The sequence below is a fragment of the Ambystoma mexicanum genome, chromosome 3q (genome assembly GCF_040938575.1).
Source record: "Ambystoma mexicanum isolate Mex_15411 chromosome 3q, UKY_AmexF1_1, whole genome shotgun sequence".
Taxonomy (NCBI): Eukaryota; Metazoa; Chordata; class Amphibia; order Caudata; family Ambystomatidae; genus Ambystoma; species Ambystoma mexicanum.
In genome coordinates, this window is record NC_090926.1 from 876,234,936 (window position 1) to 876,250,935 (window position 16,000).

Genomic DNA, 16,000 nt, shown 5'->3' on the forward strand with positions numbered 1-16,000 from the left:
AGAGGGTTTCCAGCTCCCTGAAAATGGTCAAGATTTCTCTGGTCCCTGATTTTGCCTTTGCAATCCTTGCGTTGAAGGAGGCGGCTTTTGCTTTAGTTATGGCGGTTTTATATTCTTTAGAGATGGCATTGAAGGCTATCTTGGTAGTGTTGTTGGGGTTCACTTTGCAAGCTGAGAGTGCTGCTCTTTTCTTAGAGCGTAATTCCAGAAGTTCATGGGAAAATCATGCATTTGAGTGTTTAGCTCTCTTAGCTTTTCTCAAGGTGAGTGGGGCTATGGCCTCCACAGATTGAGTGATAGCTAGTTTAAATGCACTGGCCAAGGTTTCAGGGTCGTTGCAGAAGGGCGACAGGAGAGCAGGCACCAACAGGTGGGGCATGATGTTCTCCTTGGTGAGCTGTGCGCACTCCTGGCTAGTGAGACAGGAAGTGGGGTGACAGGCTTAGGAGGCCCTTTGGATGTATTGAAGTTAAATTGGATGTAGTGGTGGTCAGACCATGGAACGGCAGTAACGTCAGTGATCTGGATAAGCAGTTATGGTGTGCGACCCAATCCCGGGTGCGCTCTTTAACATGGGTTGACTGGGACATGTCTTGAGAGAACCCAATGGTGGATAAGGTCTTGTTTAGCGCAGCTACATTGGTGTCGCTAGGGTAATTGATTCCTATATTGAGATCTCCTAGGAGCAGAATTTTAGAGGTCTCTTTTAGGTTGTCTGATAGGGAGTGAATCAGAGCCTCATGGAAGTCTGTGACTGGGCCAGGGGGGCGATATACAATGTGGAGGGAGATGGTGCAGTTGGCAGTGAGATTGATTTTGAGCATGAGGTATTCACAGTTCTGATTGAGTTCCCCATCAATCCTTCTGATGGCAAGTGTGTCTTTGGCAATGAGAGCAACCCTTCCCCCTTTCTGGAGGATGCAGTCCTGCTGGAAGATGGTATATCCTTGATCTTCTCCCTCTAACCCCTCCCCCTCCTCCTCTTCCCCTGCCCCCCTCTCCCTCTCACTTCTACTGCACTACTCTTCTTCTCCTATCCAGTTAATTGCTCTACTTATTGTTTTGTTGATCTGATTCTCTATTGTAAATTGCTTCTACCGTTACTGTTATAAAGTTATTGTCACATGTATCCTGTTGTTAAAATGTGCAGCGCTTTGGTGTAAAGCGCTATATAAACAAAAATAAATACAAATACAAAATACAAATATCCTGTTGGAATGGCAAGGGTGAGAGCTGGGCCAGAGGATTCATTCAGCCAGGTTTCGGTGAGAATGAAAAGGTTTGTGTTGTCCTTGGTAACGAGGTCATGCACATCTAGGGCATTCACAGGGAGGGATGTGGGAGATGTGTGGTTTTTCACGTTTCTGATATGGCCAACAGGTCCATGACTACCTGCAACTGGTCCTTGGCCTTTCAGTAGCCATTCCAGAGAGATTTCATTTTTTCCCCCAACCAAATCCGTTTATTCAGTTTATCTGCTGCACAACAAATGGATCAATTGGATTACAGAAATTCCATAATCTCAATAAACATCAATTTGGGATACATAAACAAGAGTATCGCCCTATACAATCCAGCAGCTCGGCAGTAATCCCCACAACCGCGTCGACATTGGTCACACCTCAGCAGCATGTTTTCCCAAGCCAACCAGCCCCCATCATAATAATGAAAATCGGAGGAGGGGGGGCTAAGTAGTTACACTGGGACTCTTTCTGAATATTTGATGAATGCCATCAATATATTTCTATATTTCTCATATTTGCCAACATTTAGGGCTGTCATTTTCTCCACAGATAGGGTTTCCTGTATTTTCACCCACCACATTCGGATCAGTGGCCCTTCTGAATGTTTCCAATTCCAGGCAATCATAATCTTGGCCACTGTCAATAAGTGTGTTATCAAAACAGCTACAAGCCCACTCATGGGAAGGGCTCCCCCCACCGTATGTCATTATCTTCAAGGAGAACCACCCGTGGATCCATCGAGAGATTTATTTCAGTAATATTTCTGATTTGAGATAAAACCTCCTTCCAAAAGTGTTTCATCTTTCCACAAGTCCAGAAAAGGTGTAGCAGGGATCCTAATACCTGGCATGAGGTCAGGTATTGTTTTCTGTGTCCTTGCGAACCCTGATTTTTCTTTTTTGTGCTTTTTTTTTGTTTTGTCACGCACCCAGCACTCTCTGCTGCTCGCTTTCTCCCACCCCCACCTGCTTCCTAGGCTCACCTCCTCCCGCTCTGCCTACATTGCCTCTGATTGGACCATAGCCCTTCTATGTTGGTTGTAGCGGGTTGCAATCGCTTGTGCATCCGCTGTGTCGGGTACTTTCCATATTGTGCCCTTGGGTGAGGTATTGTTTCCTGGGGCCTTGCGACCTCTGATTTTTCTTTTTCTTGCTTTTTTCTTGTTTTTCTCCGCTCTCTGCTGCTCCCCTTCTACCACCCACTTCCTGGTCTCCCCTCCTCACGCCCGCCTACATTGCCTCTGATTGGGCTTGGCACTATTCCTTCCACATTGCCAGCGTAGCCCCATAACCTCTCGTATTACTCCTTTTACCAATGCTTTAGTCTGCTGTACGTCGCCCACAATTGTATGTTGTCCTTCATGGGCACTTAGTCCCTTCCAGGAAATTCGTATCTAGACATTGTTTTTTCTGCTATATGTTGAAACCCATGCCTTTCACCCCCTTTCCAGGAAATTCTTTATAGATGATGCGCTTTTCTGCTGTATGCTGAAACGTAAGCTTTTCCGTTTATCTTGGTCACTTCATTCTAGATGGTTGCATTGCTATTGTATTGAAGTTGCTTTGTGCTCTCCCTCCCCCGCACTCAGGCCTTCCTAGGCCCTGCTCTACCCTTCCCTCCTACTCTCCTCTTCTCTCCCACATCAACTGGTGAGGTCTCTGATGGCCCCTCTGTCTTACAGTCTCATCCAACAGGTGTTCCACTGCTCCTCCTAAGCTTCAGGACAACATTTCCTCCGTTGCTGCAGCCTTGGCGGACTCTGTGATCAGTCCTTGCCACTGTGCTCCTTCCCGCTTCTACTCTAGCACTCCCTTGTGCACCTTCTCCTCACTAGTGCAAGTGAACCTGTTCACTTGCACTTTATGTGCCCTTCTTCTCTCTCCCGCCTTAGCATTACCCTTCTGTTACGCTCACCTGGTTCCCACAGGGGTGTCGAGCGGAACTGGACAGCCACGGTCTCCACCAACGTGATGCGTAGTGCAGAGAAGACTGACTGGACTTGCCCACCTAGCTTCGTCTGCTTGACCCGTAGAAGTAGTTTCCTAAAGGTGGAGAAATGGAATTAGCCACCCATGGATTTGAGTAATAGCCCCTCAGTGCATCCCCATTTATCACCTCTGATATTCCCGTTCACAAAGCTCACCTTATAGTTTTGAATGATGAGCTCTCCATCCTGCGAGGAACGCAGGGGCACGTTGATGGGCAGTTACTTCACTGGCTTGAGGATATTGGAAGAGTTCTAGACAAATCTTGGCTCCAAACCTCCTGGCGAAGGACCGTAAGTATATAGTTAAAAAATGTCTGAATAATCACTCTTGTCCAATTCCTTTGTTTATCTTGCAGCTTAGACCCAAAAGAAGATAGTCCTGTGGCAGCTGAAAGCGTTCAGGTAAGAGTCTGTGCTATCCCACACTGTCCGTTAAATGATGCCAAGGTTTAACTCACTGCTTTCTCTTTTCTTAGAGGCGCGGCGTAAGAAGATTTGGCGTGCTGGTGAATAATACCTCCGGCGGTAAAATCAGGTAAGTATATGGTGGCAAGAGATTGTCCTTGTTTGTTCCCTCGGCTCACCTTGTTGTTTTCTTGTCCCCCTTAGGTGCTGGAATGCGGCAACATAATGATGGAGACAGCGCCGGATCGTAGAGATGCTGCGAGGAACGGTCAGTATGGCACGGCGCTGCTGCTAGGGATGCGACGTGTTTAAAATAAAGTATTTTTCTGGTTCAAAGGTGCGATGAATCTGGAATCAGGTAAGAAACCCAATAATGTTCTTGTTCTAACCTTTCTTCTTCTTTCCCTTCTTTCTAGGCGCTCTGGACTCGAGGCGGGCGTGGCAAGAGGCTGGATGCTGACTGCAGGCACGGTGAGCGTTACGCTGCAGGATGCAGAATAACGCGAAGCGTGTGCTGCTCTTCGGGCGTGGTTTAAATAGCCTACAAAGTAGTCCCAGGTAAGTATTCCTCCACAACCACACCCGAGTAACAAAATAGTCCCTAGATAAAGTAGTCCCTTCCAAGCCTCACATGGGCTTGGATCTCTTGCAGCATGGTCTGCATCAGGTAAGTTTTACCATATGAGCCTGGCGCCTATGGTGCCAGGACTGATCCCCCATATGAGCCTGGCGCCATAGACGCCAGGACTGTACCCAAATAGCCCCTAACAGGGGTTGCTGGGCTTTCTCTGGGTAACATGATGCCTGCTTCCGGGGTTGATGGACTTGGTCTGGATGCCCAGGGGTAGGCATCATGACAGCACTCCCTCCCTCCCCCCCCCCAAGGCCCCTCCTAAAGTCGTTCTTCCCCTTGGTCTTGGTTTGTCTGGGAAATCCCAGTGGAATCTTCTCACCAACCGAGGTGCATGAACGTGGTCACTAGGTTCCCATGACCTTTCTTGTGGTCCGTAACCTTTCCAGTCGATTAAATAAAAAAGTCTTGACTTAACCATTTTGGAGTCCAGGATACTTTTAACTTCAAATTCAGGCTCCCCGTCTACAAGGATGGGGTCAGGTGGCTTGGTTAGTCTTGTTCCAGGTTGTACTGGCTTCAGAAGCGACACATGGAAGACGGGGTGAATTTGCATACTAGCAGGTAATTCCAATTTGACAGCCACCGGGTTGATAATGGCCTTAATAGATTAAGGTCCCAAATATCTATCCTTTTAGAGGTATGTGTTTTGTGGCCAACCAAACTTGATCCCCAATCTGGTATTGTGGAGCATCACTTCTATGCTGATCAGCATTTTTCTTGTATTTTTCTTTCGCTTGTTTCAAATGTTCAGTTGCTTCCTTAAAGGCTTGTGTAATAGTAGCGTGCAGATGGTTCACTGCGGGCATTTCTAAGTGTTGAGGTGAGTCAAGTTCTGAGGTTCGAGGATGGTGCCCGTATATGGTATAAAAGGGGCTTTGTCCAGTTCCAGAATGTACAGAGTTATTGTATGCGTATTCGGCAATCCATAGAATGTCCTTCCAATTACCTTCAGTCTGGTGTAACATACAACGCAGGTACTGTTCAAGAGTCTGGTTGGTCCTCTCCGTCTGACCATCGGTCTGGGGGTAGTGATTGGTTGATAACCTCACGTCGATTTGCGCCAATTGACAACATTTCTTCCAAAAATGTGAAATGAATTGACTACCTCGGTCAGAGACCAATACGGAAGGAAATCTGTGAATTCAAACAATGTTTTCGAGGAACTCCTTGGCCAGAATTGAAGCAGAAGGTAATCCCTTTAAAGGAATAAAGTGGGCCATCTTGGAAAAAAGATCCACAATAACTAGAATGGTGTTAAATCCATTACATGGAGGTAGATCTGTAATAAAGTCTAACGATAAGGTGTGCCATGGTGTAAGTGGAATATCCAAGGGTTGTAAAAGTCCAGCTGGTTTTTTCTTCTGACTTTTGTTTTGGGGCGCAAATGCCACAAGACATTACAAATGACTTTACGTCTTTTCGCCAGGTGGGCCACCAGAATTGTCTCTTAATTTTAGCTTCAGTCTTTGCGATACCTGGGTGCCCTTCCATCAGGGCGTCATGATAATTGGAGATGACTAGTTCTTGTAGTTCCTTGTGTGGCAGAAATAGTCGCCCTTGATAATAAGGTAGATCATTGATGACTGAGTAGTCCGGGCCTTTCTTTACCCAGTCCTGCAGGGCTGTTGGATCGAAGAGTTGTTGGATCTTTACCTGACTATGCTCTATTGTCTGTAGAGTAGTTATGCCAAGAATTCTTTGTTCTGAAATTATAGGTACCAGTTCTGGGTTCACATATGCTTCTCCCATCCCTATTCGGGATAAGGCATCTGCCTTGCCATTTTTCCAGCCTGGTCGATAAGAGATCACAAAATAAAACTCGGCAAAGAACAATGCCCATCGAAGTTGGCGTGACGATTGGGCCTTGGCTGTTTTTAAATACTGCAAGTTCCGTTGATCGGTAATTACAGTAATGGTATGCCTGGCACCGAGAAGATAGTGCCGCCAAGCCTTGAAGGCGGATTTGATGGCTAATAACTCTTTATCAGTAACCACATAGTTTAACTCGGGCGCCGAGAACTTTCTGGACCAAAATGCTACTGGGTGAAGTTGACCAGTTTCAGGATCCTTCTGGGACAGGACAGCTCCCATGGCTAAACTGGATGCATCAGTTTCAACTATGTATGGAAGTTCAGGGCGTGGGAGCTTTAATACAGGGGCAGACGTGAATTTCGCTTTCAACTCTTGGAAGGCATTTTCAGCTTCCTCGGTCCACAAGAAGCGTTTGTTTTTTCGCAAGAGTACTGTGATAGGGTGTACAACATGTGAGAAATCCGGAATGAATCTGCGGTAGAAATTAGCAAATCCGAGCATGCTTTGTACTCCTTCAACTGAACTGGGTGATGGCCACTTGAGAATTGCGTCCACCTTTCGAGAGTCCATTCGGACTCCTTTTGGAGTCAGGATAAATCCAAGGAATTCAACTTCCGTAGCATGAAAAACGCATTTTTCCAATTTTGCATATAACTTGTGTTGGCGTAGTTTCTCAAGGACTGCACGAACGTGCTTCACATGGTCTGATTCTGAAGAGGAGTACACTAGAATATCGTCTATGTATACGACAACACAGAGGTCAATGAGTTCACGAAGGACATTGTTCATAAAATACTGGAAGGCTGCTGGTGCATTGCACAACCCGGGCATCACCTGGTATTCGAATAACCCGTACTTAGTGCGAAAAGCAGTCTTCCATTCGTCGCCTTTCTTTACACGTACCAGATGATATGCCCCTCGGAGATCTAATTTAGTGTAGATGCAAGCGTCCTTTACTTGGTCTAGTAATTCGGGGATCAGAGGCAATGGGTATCGGTTCTTAACCGTGATCTGATTCAATGCACGGTAGTATATGCACGTTCTGAGGTCACCTTCCTTTTTTGGCACGAAGAACAGAGCTGAAGATGCAGGGGATTTGGATGGACGAATGAAGCCATTGGCAAGGTATTGGTCCAAGTATTGTCGTAAGGTTCTCAGGTTCAGTAAGGGCGTAGATCCTACTACATGGAGGTTGTGCACCGGGTATGAGATCGATTTGACAATCGTATGATCTGTGAGGTGGTAGGGTGTTTGCCTGTTCTTTTTGGAAAACATCCTGGAATTCTTGATATTCCTGACGTAACTGCACGACTGGAGTAGCGACTGTGGCCAGGCCTTCGTTCAAGGGTTTTTTCGGGTAACAAGTATGTGCACAATCCGGGAACGTTATTCTCTTCTCTCGCCAATCAATACAAGGATTATGTGTTTCCAACCAAGGTATCCCCAGTATTATTTGGAACTGCGGGGCTTTGATTAAATCAAACACAATAGTCTCTCGATGCCCATCCTGACCCAATAGTGTCATCTCTGCGGTGGAATGAGTTACAGGCCCAGAGGCAATTTCAGTTCCATCGACTGTGGTGATGACATCCGAAGTGGTCTTTCTGCAGAGAGGTAGATTCATCCTAGAAGCCAATTTGTGGTCCAAATAGTTTCCTATGGCCCTGCTATCAATGTATGCCCTTACTGCGTGCATACGTGATGGCTGCCTTGGATCTATAAGGACCATTGGTATGATGAAGTACGAGGTCTGAGTATTCTTCTTCAAGCTCGGCAAGCAGACCTCTACGCTTGTCGGGCGTGGTCGTTTCCCCGAGTCAGACTCCATATGGCTTTTATCAGCAGCTCCTACCACTTTCTTGGGTGGTTTTACAGGGCAATCCCGTAGAAAATGTCCCGAAGTTCCACACTATAGACATAATTGCATTTGCCGTCTCCTTTCTCTTTCCTTCTGAGTCAAGGGTCCTTTAACCCCTCCGATTTGCATGGGTTCTGAGGCATCTGCTCCTTTGGGGGTAGCGTTGGGTTTAACCAACACCCGGTTCTCGAACTTGGCTCGGTCGGCCTTTCTGTTCTGAAGTCTGTGATCTAACTGGACCACTAAGTCTATATATTCAGCACAGTCTTGAGGTGGGTTCACAACTTGAGCCAAAACATCTTTGAGTTCTCCTCGAAGTCCTCGATGAAATAACGTAATCCGTTTTACCTTGGGCCATCCAGTTTCCACCACCAACCTATTGAAGGTTGCGATGTAGGTTAGAAGCTCCTGGTTACCCTCTCGTAGGGACAAAAGTTCGTTATCCAGGGCCTGTCCTTGGGAGTGCCGGGCAAATAGTCTTTCCATACTCATTTGAAAACCCTGAAAATCCCGAAGAATAGGGTCATCCTGATTGACTAGTGGAATTGACCAATCCGCTGCACTGCCGCTGAGATATGATAATACAAAGGCTACTTTGGCTTGATCATTTGGAAAGGCTCCAGATCTGCATAAAAAGTGCAAGCGGCATTGGTTCATAAACACGGAAAACTTTTTCGGGTCCCCAGCAAAACGTTCCGGCGGGGCTAAAGGAATGCTCCCTGGTAGAACCACTTGCACAGGATTGCTCGATGAAACAGGAGTTGAATTTCCCCCCCACACCCCCCACACCCCCGAGTCCAGGTAATGGTGTTTGTCCAGCTTGGTTTTGCAGTAATTGTCTAGCAAGATCATCAGTGCGTTCCTTAGAAACAATCAGCTCTCTCCTGAGGGTATTAGTTTCTTGGTGAGCGGCATGTACTTCAGCCCTAAGTTCCCCTAATAATAGGGCCAGTTGGTCAGTTTCTGAGGTCTCCATGACAACCGGGTGAGGATTTGTAGGAAGGCTTTACGTTCTGTTACGCTCACCTGGTTCCCACAGGGGTGTCGAGCGGAACTGGACAGCCACGGTCTCCACCAACGTGATTCGTAGTGCAGAGATGACTGACTGGACTGGCCCACCTAGCTTCGTCTGCTTGACCCATAGAAGTGGTCTCCTAAAGGCGGAGAAAGGGAATTAGCCACCCGTGGATTTGAGTAATAGCCCCTCACTGCGTCCCCATTTATCACCTCTGATATTCCTGTTCACAAAGCTCACCTTATAGTTTTGAATGATGAGCTCTCCATCCTGCGAGGAACGCAGGGGCGCGTTGTTGGCCAGTTACTTCACTGGCTTGAGGATATTGGAAGAGTTCTAGACAAATCTTGGCTCCAAACCTCCTGGCGAAGGACCGTAAGTATATAGTTCTTAAGAGTTCAAAAATGTCTGAATAATCACTCTTGTCCAATTCCTTTGTTTATCTTGCAGCTTAGACCCAAAAGAAGATAGTCATGTGGCAGCTGAAAGCGTTCAGGTAAGAGTCTGTGCTATCCCACACTGTCCGTTAAATGATGCCAAGGTTTAACTCGCTGCTTTCTCTTTTCCTACAGGTGCGGCGTAAGAAGATTTGGCGTGCTGGTGAAAAATACCTCCGGCGGTAAAATCAGGTAAGTATATGGTGGCAAGAGATTGTCCTTGTTTGTTCCCTCGGCTCACCTTGTTGTTTTCTTGTCCCCCTTAGGTGCTGGAATGCGGCAACATAATGATGGAGACAGCGCCGGATCGTAGAGATGCTGCGAGGAACGGTGAGTATGGCGCGGCGCTGCTTCTGGCGATGCGACGTGTTTAAAATAAAGTCTTTTTCTGGTTCAAAGGTGCGATGAATCCGGAATCAGGTAAGAAACCCAATAATGTTCTTGTTCTAAACTTTCTTCTTCTTTCCCTTCTTTCTAGGCGCTCTGGACTCGAGGCGGGCGTGGCAAGAGGCTGGATGCTGACTGCAGGCACGGTGAGCGTTATGCTGCAGGATGCAGAATAACGGGAAGCGTGTGCTGCTCTTCGGGCGTGGTTTAAATAGCCTCCAAAGTAGTCCCAGGTAAGTATTCCTCCACAACCACAACCGAGTAACAAAATAGTCCCTAGGTAAAGTGGTCCCTTCCAAGCCTCACATGGGCTTGGATCTCTTGCAGCATGGTCTGCATCAGGTAGGTTTTAACATATGAGCCTGGCGCCTATGGCGCCAGGACTGATCCCCCATATGAGCCTGGCGCCATAGACGCCAGGTCTGTACCCATATAGCCCCTAACAGGGGTTGCTGGGCTTTCTCTGGGTAACATGAGGCCTGCTTCCGGGGTTGATGGACTTGGTCTGGATGCCCGGGGGTAGGCATCATGACACCTTCCTCCTTTAAGGAAGGCATGGTATCAAAGTAAGACAGACACAAGTGATCACAGTTCAAGGGTGTTTATTAAACTGTAAAATGGGTGAGATAAACGCCTAATCTAAACCTAAATCTAAGATGGGAGCAAGTTACGTTCATCAAATAATAATAATAAAGTCCCAGTAGAGTCTAGTCAAATAAAAAGAGCCCATACTAACATAAAACTATTGCCAATCCTTACCACTATGCTCCAAAATAGCGTGGGATAATGTTTCACAAGAAAAGAAAGAGGTGTTTACAAAATGATAGGTCAGGAAGTTATGGGCGGGGTCTTCCTTCCCCACGTTTCTAGCACAGGACATGACGGGACTCTTGAGCACAGCACACTCCTGGGCTTCTTTGGCACGAGTTTACAGTTCCTTTTCTCTATATCAGGGCCTTCTGTACCCAAGTCTCTTTCATGCAAAGTCTTGCTTCAGAGGGCCTGATATGCCAAAAACAACAAAACAAAAGTTCCTCATGCTAATCTTCACGTCGGGTGATTACCGTTCACCCTTGGGTCCCTCTCAGACGGGTTCTGATCTTTCTTTCAGCGTTGGCCTCCCTCAATCGGGCTCAGATGAACCGCTCGCTGTGGACATCCCTCAGTTGGGTTCATACTTGTCGTCACAATGTTGTTCACTTACCTTCTTCACAACTTCTCTTTTGACGTCCCTCAGTCGGTTTCACTACCGCCTTACAATCACAATCTCCTTATCTGTAATATTCAAATGTCTCAATATATTTTTAAACAACCACCTAGACTTAGTTTAGTTAGGTCCCCCTCATCCAGGCTCAGACCTTCGAAAGCACATGCCAATTTTAAACAAAGACTTCCAAAGGGTGATCACGTCTCGCTTGGTCACTCTGTTTAGACTAGGGCAAGTGCGTGTTTCACAAAATCACAGTTCGCACAGCGTTCCCCTTAGCTGGCCGCAAACACTTGTTTCACAATTCCCACAGCCGGTTTCACTATTGCACATGTTCAAAACTTCTGCAACGTCTCAAGGACTTTCGATTGTACAAGGGGTTTGGCTTGACCCTGGTATGACCACCTTGACAGCTCACATCAGCCTTCCATATGGCCTCTTGGTACTTGTAGTTTCAATATTCTTTTAGTTCAACACAGTCTCTTTGTTCATGAGAGGGGTACCAGCCAGAGACCTCTGAACGAGTGCCCATGTGGCGCCGGACCACTCTATCTCTGGTACCAAGTTCGGTCACAATAGACCTCTGTATATTAATCTTCTTAATGTTGCCACTGCAACCTTGAGGCTAACACAGTCCGGCCCACTATCAGGTTCTTCCGACTCACCGACTGTGCTGAACTTGTTGGCGTTTCTTTTGTCACTGGAGTCAAGGACGGTACAACGTTGGCAACCACGACTCCCCGCCCTATCATGGTGGGAGGGTTCCATGTACCACTGACATCTGTCACACCATTCACCAGTTGCAATGCCAGGTCTTATGTTTCCTTTGTCGTAGGCTTCACGGGTCTGGCTTGAAAAGGGCAAGGGCATCTCCCTCCTTGATATCCTTTCAGGTCTTGCCGCCTTTCTCCTCGGTTTGAACTGCTGTCCTGGAATAGCTGCATCCTCGTGTGTTTGGCCTTGCTCAGAGTGTGCTCTTGTGCTCCGCCTTTTATCTCTATGGGGAGGAGGAAGGGCAGTCAGGTGTGTGTAGTTGTCTGCAATTGCCTGACTCTGTCTGACACTGGTGTTGGGACATGTCAAGCAAACATCTCCGGTATTAGTCCGTTGTCGCTCACGGTGTGTGAAAGTGTTCGTGTTGGAAAAGGGGGGCTAGAGTTTCTAAATATCCTACTGGGCAGGATGGGGAAAAGGTGTCACAAGGAAGGGAATACCGCGTCTCACCCTTCAGTGCCCCACTTCCACTCCCCGAAGACCCCTCATCCAGGTGATCCTCCCACACTGGTCCACCCCCAGGAACTGGATTCAACAGCAATGGCTGTGTCCTGGCCACCTGGATGACAGATCCCCAGGGACTAGTGAGTGTGCGACCCCTTCAGGTTTCTCACACTCCCCATCCTGCACTTATTCTCTTCCCCTTCTCCCCTGATTTCTATTACTGCACTTGCACGCTCCGAATTGTCTCACAACCTAGTGGGAATGCTTGTGTTTGTCATCTTCTTCCCTGTGCCCCCTCTTACTTTACCTCCCCTCCTCCTTCCTTTCCCCGCATTCTTGTTATGCCACTTGCACGTTTGGAATGTTTCAAAAACTAGTAGAACCGTTGTCATTTTCTCGCTGTAGCTCCCCCCTCCCTTTTCTTGATGCGCCTTGAAACACCATTTGGCTGTGTAGGCGATTATAAATACCCAATAAATAGAATACAAATAAAAACCCATCCAACAGTTCGGGGAGGAGTAGGAGTTATCTTATGTAATTTCTGCTGGGTCATATTGCACCTATAGCATATTTTTACCAAACATTTCTTATTGGTAAAACATCTAGAGCCCCCGTGATTGCCTGCCCAGATATGATTCCAGACCCCATCATTAATTTCCTCTCCCAGTATTTCCTCCCACTTTTTCCATATACGCCAATCAGTCTGCCAGCTCACCTTGATCTGGTAGTTTTTATAGGGTTGAAACCTTCCTTTTCTAAATTGCAGATTGTATTGTTAGTTCTAATGTGGTATAGTCTCTGCCTCACATAGACCTGGTGTTGGGGGTGGGAGGCCCAATGCCTTAATTGCACGTATTGAAATCATTGCCCCTCATTCACTTGGAAGGTAGTCTTACATTTCTCAAATGTTAGGGGTCTCCCTCCCGTATATAAGTTCCCCAGATGTGCCAACCCACCCTCTCTCCAACTGCTGAATCGTGCCCTTTCCTTACCTGGAAGAAAGTCTGGGTTATTCCAAACCGGGGTGAGTGGTCCCATAGGTGTCCTTATCCCCCATTTACGAGCAGCCCTTCTCCAATAGTAAATGGTGTTCGCTGTTGAGGACAATATTGGGAAATCCCCTTTGTGGTGCGTTATATTGACAAAGGGAAGATGAGCAAGGGCAGTCAGATATCAGGCCTCCTCAAACTGTTTCCACTTTGGCCCCTCCTCTTCCCTACCCCATGCAAACACATGCAATAAGTGTGCAGCCAAATTGTATCGGTGGACATTTAGAGCCCCAAACCCTGTTTCTCAACCCTCTCAGCGACACCTTCTATAATTTCCAGGCTTTCAAAACACAAATTCCAAAATCATACACTGGAGCTTCCTCAAATTGGAATCGGGGACCCTAATCGGTAGAGCCAAGCAATGGTACAGCAATCCAGGGATCAGATTAATCTTGGCCGCTATCATTCCCCCAAACCACGAAATGTCTTGTTTATCCCGTCTATCCAGATCTTCTCCCTTTTCCTTAAACAACGGAGGGAAATGATAACAATAAACACGCAATGACTGGTCAGGAATCAGGGCATCTAAGTACTTTATGGGCGATATTATCCATTGGTTCAGGCAAATATTAGCCACCTCCAGTTGCCTTTGTCGCAAAAAACACATAGCACTGTCTTTAGAGTAATTAGCTGAGAAACCTGATTCATGGAGTTCCCCCATCAGCACCCCTGATAAGTCCCAACCTCCCTATTGTGATCATCACATCATCTGCATAAAGGGATATCCTGTACTTGTGCCCCCTGACCTCTATTCCCTCGATCTCATAATTTCCTCACAGCCTTGAAGCAAATGGTTCCATGGACAAAGCAAAGGGGCGATGGGGGACATCCCTACCTACTTCCACTGGAAATGAGTATCTTGGGAGTTGTCACCCCGTTCACTCCAATTACCGTGGCGAGGGATTGATCATTCATTATAAGCAATTTATCAAAGGGCGGTCCAAACCCATAGTGCCCCAATACCAATTTAATTTATCCCCAATCTACACTATCAAACGCTGCTTTATGTGCATCTAACGATATAACCCCCAGTTTGATGTTATTGTTATTGGCAATCTCCATAATGTCCACAGACCTTCTTATATTATCTTGAATGTTTCTACCGGTAATGAACCCCGTTTGATCAGTATCAATCAAAACCTGCAACACTCCCATCAACCTCTGCCAATATTTGGGAATAGATCTTCGCATTGTTATTCATTATCGTGATTGGGCTATAAGACTCACATTCCATGTGGTCTTTCCATGGTTTAGGTATCAGTGCTGTTACTGATTCTTCCATTGAGGGGGTTATTCTACCCGTGATAAGAAATTAATTAAATAATTTCATTATATAGGGGACCAATTGACATTGGAATGTTTTGTAGAATAATGCAGAGAATACACCAGGATCTGGTGTTTTATTCTGGAGGGTTTTAATGGCCCATCCTACCTCTGTTGGCAATTTTGGGTTCTCTAGAGTCACCATAATACCGTGGCTAGGCAGGGTGGGATAGCCTTGGTTAAATAGTCTGCATGTCGTTCCGTAGTTTTGGGTACTCCAGTCATTAAGTCCTTAAAATAACTATAGATGAAATCTTTCTTTTCCTCTTCACAGTACCGCGGTAACCCATCTCCCCATTTAATTGCTTGCACATTGTTCAGAGAGAGAATCTTCTTTAGCTTATAGACAGTCGATTTGCTTTATTTCAATTTACATAATAATGCCTGTGCCAATGTTTAGGCCATATCTGCCTCTAGTTGAGTGTTAAGATGGATTTCTGAACTCTGGCCTGGTGGGAGGAGGTTCAGAAGGCCAGCCTAATTTCTTGGAACAGGGTAACCTTCTGGACAGGGCAGACAGATCAAGGTAGCAATGGCAGCGGTCAAGACTAGGTCTCAGGAGGGGTGAGGTTGATCGAATGACCACAATGAGCACACATTGCAAACAACCACCATAAATTACTCTCAGTCAGGTGTATATATCAAAAATACATATACATTTATTAAAGGCCTTTTAACTCAAACACAAGATGAAACTCAGCAATATTAACAATACTAACACAACACTATAGTAGGAAACATATATACAGTAACTATTAGATTAAAGTAATATTCAACAAGTAGAGATCCACAACCTGCAACAGAAAGGAATCATGCAGTGCAAATATACTTTAGGCAGTCCTTCAACAACTCAAACCCTAACTAATAGGCATTCCAGTCCCTACGAAGTGTTAGCCTTGTGCTCAAAAGTACATTTGGTGCCGGGACACTCGATCATGCGGTTAAGTTTAAAATGGGTCTCTTCAAGGGGCTGTAGTGACACAGGAATGTGGGTGAGGTGAAAAATAAGGTCCCACTATTCAAGGAGGGTCTCCACAAGAGGGCAGAGCAATTTCCAGGAATCAGGAATAGGATGGTAGCACAGGCTACCTTAACAAAGAGAGAGCGGCCCTCGGGGGACAGTTGTGCGTAAAAGTCTATGGATGTGAAAGGGGCCACCAGTAAGGGTTGCAAGTTCTTACCGACCTTCGACGCAGTCCAGACCAAACTTCGTCAGTCTAGTCCAGTTCGTTCGCAGGTTCTGCGTTACGGGACCTCAGACCGTGGTGGGACAGTTGCGATTTCTCGGCTTTTGGTGAAGGGATCGGGCCAGGTCCATTTCAGCTCATTTTATGGCATAGGGGGTTACAGCAGCAAGGCACCCACAAAGTTTGTCACCACAGATGGGCGACATGGTAACCGCGTATGCTCGGGTTCAGGCGGAC